This window comes from Mandrillus leucophaeus, unplaced genomic scaffold (genome assembly GCF_000951045.1).
Source record: "Mandrillus leucophaeus isolate KB7577 unplaced genomic scaffold, Mleu.le_1.0 Scaffold825, whole genome shotgun sequence".
Taxonomy (NCBI): domain Eukaryota; kingdom Metazoa; phylum Chordata; class Mammalia; order Primates; family Cercopithecidae; genus Mandrillus; species Mandrillus leucophaeus.
In genome coordinates this window covers 272,935-277,468 of record NW_012108975.1, presented here as the reverse complement: position 1 = coordinate 277,468, position 4,534 = coordinate 272,935, and the positions used below count along the sequence as shown (strand labels likewise).

At 46.9% G+C, this 4,534-nt stretch overlaps 1 protein-coding gene across 4 annotated transcripts in view; it reads right to left on the bottom strand.

Moving 5' to 3' along the window:
- The window catches only part of SOAT1 (sterol O-acyltransferase 1), an 80,739-nt gene extending 77,173 nt beyond the window's left edge, over positions 1-3,566 (bottom strand). Inside the window, exon 1 of one of the 4 annotated variants that reach the window (XM_011968045.1) lies at positions 3,332-3,566. The gene's annotated coding sequence lies outside the window, so the exon portion shown is untranslated. The remainder of the gene's footprint in view (positions 1-3,331) is intronic. The other 3 variants (XM_011968049.1, XM_011968047.1, XM_011968046.1) reach the window with 3 other exon arrangements.
- Positions 3,567-4,534: the final 968 nt, after the last annotated feature.

The following is a 4,534-nucleotide window of genomic DNA, read 5'->3' as shown; positions in this document are numbered from 1 at the left end:
TACATGCACAGTTTTAGGAGGAAGGACAAAGAAATATAGTGGAGTATGCTGCAAGTAAGTTGAGGAAGTGAAAACAGCGATCATAAGACTAGTCTCTCAAGAGGTCTAGCAGTGAAGGAATCGCTAATGTTTAGGAAGCAGGTAACAAAGTGCTGAGAGCAGGAGGTGTAGCACATACCTCATTTAACATGTCCATTTTTAAAGATGCAGGAGATTCAGAAATGCTAACAAACTTATTCAAAGTCACAGGTAACATAAAGCTAAGTAGACAGCTATTTATACAACACACTGATTGAATAAGAATTTCTTAAGAATCTAATCTGTGCACGCAATACATTATCATACAGTGTGATAAGCATCTAACTTATCTTAAGAAAGCAAAACAAAAAGAATTGATTTGAGAAACAAATGAACTTGGAAAGACATGTCAACTTTAGCCTGCTCAGTGTTCCCATTAATAAAGCTTTCAAAAGAGCCCATAAATCTGAATCACGAATACTGAGTGTCCACTCCAGGTGAAGAACTTTGCCATATCACCCTTAGATTCAGTGGGGGAAAAGGGATACAACTGTGGATAGAATTTACAATCCAGAGCAAAAAAACTTTCCCTCTGGCACCCAAAGGTTTGCCCTAACACAGCGCTACAACTTTTACATGTCACAGAACTGGGTCATTAAGTAATTAGCAGAACTAAAGAACAGGAACAAATTCTCATTTACATCTGTATGGTTAGCATAATCTCTTAACCAATGTGGCAAAAAAAAAAAAAAAGCAAAACAAAGCCATCCTCTTAAAAAAATGAATTTAGCTAGTCTTTATTAAAAACTTTCTCCATTTTTTTTCCCATAGGAAAAAGGGACTCTTCCCTGGTTAATACAGTAGTTCTCCCATATCCATGGGGCATACGGTCCAAGACTCCCAGTGGATGCCTAGAACGGTGGATAACAGTGAATCCAATACACGCTGTTTTTTCCTACACATACCTATTATAAAGTTTCATCTACAGGCTAGGCAAAGTGGCTCATGACTGTATTCCCAGCACTTTGGGAGGCCGAGGCAGACAGATCACCTGAGGTCAGGAGTTTGAGACCAGTCTGCCCAACACAGTGAAACCCTCCCAGTCTCTACTAAAAATACAAAAATTAGCCAGGGGAGCTGGGCGCGGTGGCTCATGCCTGTAATCCCAGAATTTTGGGAGGCTGAGCCGGGGATCACCTGAGGTCAGAAGTTCAAGACCAGCCTGATCAGTAAGATATGACCAGTCTTTACCAATAAAAAAAAAAAAAGAAAAAAAAAGAAAAAAAAATTAGCCACGTGTGGTGGCAGGCGCTTGTAATCACAGCTACTCAGGAGGCTGAGGCAGGAGAATTGCCTAAACCCAGGAGGCGGAGGTTGCAGTGAGCCGAGATCGCGCCATTGCACTCCAGCCTGGGCAACAAAGAGCCAAACTCCATCTTAAAAAAAAAAAATTAGCCGAGCATAGTGGGACACGCCTGTAATCCCAGCTACTTGGGAGGCTGGGGCATGAGAATCATTTGAACCTCGGAGGCAAAGTTTCAATAAGTTAGGCATAGTAAGAGATTAACAATATATTGTATTAAAATTCACTTGGTCTCTCTCGGAATGTCTTATTGTACTCTTGTTTCCCACCTTAGGTAGCTGACACTACAGAAAGCGGCTAAGCGGGGATCACTATATTTCTCATTCAAAAGTTCCTTCCTCTGTCTACCAACTTACTCATTCTTTCATTGGGCCAACCCTGAGAATTAACAGATAGGCTAAACCAGGCTTCATGAAATGTACTAGCAGAGGAACAAAGCAACTAATTCATTACAATTAATGATCAACTTCTGCTAAGGAGAATAAAGAGTTCGTGGAGGGCTTAATGGGGATGGGGTGATTTCCAGAGGAAGCGATATGTGGGCTGATATATAAGGCAGGTATAAGAGTTGGAGGGAGGGAGAGAACATAGCATTAGAGATGGAGGAAACTCCCAAAAGCCAGGAGATAGGAAAGAAAATGTAGCTTTCCAGTAACAAAAATAAAGCCAGTGTGGCATGAACCTGGAAAGCCAGAAGGAAAGTGGGCCAATGAACCAGAGATAGAAAGAGTGTGCTCACTCAGTAGGTCTTTATCCTAAAAGATTGCGAAACCTCAGAGGGGTTCTTAGCACATGATTCACTAAAACACGTGCATTTCTAAACGACAATTCAATGCCACAGAGCTCCTTCCAAAACCGATTCTCACACCCAGACAACACACAGACTTCCTCAACAAGTCATTCACTGACACCGCCCAACTTTTAAAAAGCACACACACACACACACAAAAAGCTTCAAATTGAATTCTACTTCAAGGAAGAGGAAACCAAGTACGCTGAAAAAAAAAAAAAAGTTTAAATAGGTGGCAGTCACTTAAACATTAAAAAGTGACCAACAGGCCAGGTGCGGTGGCTCATGCCTGTAATTCCAGCACTTTGGGAGGCCGAAGCGGGCGGATCACTTGAGGTCAGGAGTTCGAGACTAGCCTGGTCCAACATGGTGAACCCCTGTCTCTACTAAAACTACAAAAATTACCTGGGCGTGGTGGCGCACGCCTGTAATCCCAGCTACTCGGGAGGCTGAGGCAGGAGAATCGCTTGAACCCGCGAAGCGGAGGTTGCAGTAAGCCGAGATTGCGCCACTGCACTCTAGCCTGGCGACAGAGCGAGACTCCGTCTCAAACAAACAAAAATAAGTGACCAACGAACTTAACCTATATATAAATACAGAGAATAAAGTTTATATAGTTGTTTCTCACTTAGAGATGGTCGTTCAATATACATATTATTTAAATTACATGGCCATTAACACTTAGGGAAAACAGAAACTTACCTACATCCTAATATTTTAAAATAAAACATGAGCTTGATTAAAGGTTCTGGTGCCCATACAGATTTTCATGTCTTGCTAATGCCATCCTTCCCTTCACACATTTTCTCTAAATCATTAAAAAGCTGACTTCCTGAGTGCATTTTTGGTTTCGCTTTTTAAAGAATAAAACGTCTTCCAATTCCTAACTTTCTTTACTACCGACTTGAGAGATGCCACGAGATTTCGGGAATACCAAACCAGCGTGCAGGGTTTAAAAGGCTTCCCGTGACCCGGGCGCCTGACGGTAACTTTCCCGCCCTCTCCTCCCCAACTCCCCTGCACTCGCCGAGCCTCGCCTTCGCCCCAGCACAGCCCAGGACAAGGCCGAGTCGGAGCTGCTGCCGCCACCGCTTCCCCGCGGGCTGAGGCCGGTGGACCCAAGCGGAAAGCGAGGAGCGGCGCGGGAGCACCACCGTTACCTGAGGCCCACGCCCGGCAGCGGGGACTTCAGCCAAGAGGGCAGAGCCGGGAAGCAGTCACAGAGCGGCCAGCCAGAAGGTCGGCTCCGGGAACCTCTCCTGGCGCCCAGCGCCCGCAACGTCGCCTGCTGGGCGGCAGCGAAAGATAAAGCGCCGGACAGCCCGGCCCCTACGCCCCCTGCCTCCGAGCTCCGCTGCGTCACGCGCAGGGCCAGCTCCGGCTGAGCATCCTATTGGTGGTCCCGAGGTTGCCAGGCTCCGCCCACCTCCCCGCCCCTTCCCGGGCGCGCGGGTTCCCGGCGCCAGCGCGCTTAGCTGGCCCTGGCAGCCTGCCAGGTAAGCTTCTCACCTGGACATCATGACACCAGCGACAACATCTTGCTTGACACTTCCACCCTAGCTGTAGAAGGTGAAGCCAAAACCGGACTGCGACAACTCCCTGCAAGTCCGAAACGGCATCCTGCGTGGTAGCATGGAGCTGCGGGGTCGTTTGGCTCCTAGGCCGACTGGAATAAGCCACTTCTGGAGCTGTGGATCATTGCAGTTTGAACTCACCATCCAGGAACAACGTAGAACTAGCCAGAAGCAAGAATCGCTGACTTATCTACACACCAAGATTCGTGCTTTATCAGGAGATTCCTTAGGCTTTGAAAAGCAGCGTCCTTCAGCAACATTCAAACTAGGTAAGGGGACAAAACCTGCACCAAATAATAAAACACACCAAATAATGGGACAACTAAGTAATATTTAAGGGCCCTTGAGGCCGGGCGCGGTGACTCACTCCTGTAATCCCAACACTTTGGGAGGCTGAGGTGGCTGGGTCACCTGAGGTTAGGAGTTCGAGACCAGCCTGACCAACATGGTGAAACCCCGTCTCTACTAAATACAAAAAATTACCGGGCGTCGTGGCGCGCGCCTGTAATCCCAGCTATTCGGGAAGCTGAGGCAGGAGGATTGCTTGAACCCGGAAATCGGAGGTTGCAGTGAGCCTAGATTATGCCATTGCACTCCAGCCTGGGCAATAAGAGCAAAACTCCTTCTCAAAAAAAGTTTTAAAAACAAAATAAATAGGGCCGGGCACGGTGGCTCACACCTGTATTCCCAACATTTTGGGAGGCCAAGGCGGGCGGATCACGAGGTCAGGAGATCGAGACCATCCTGGCTAACACAGTGAAACCCCGTCTCTACTAAAAATACAAAAAA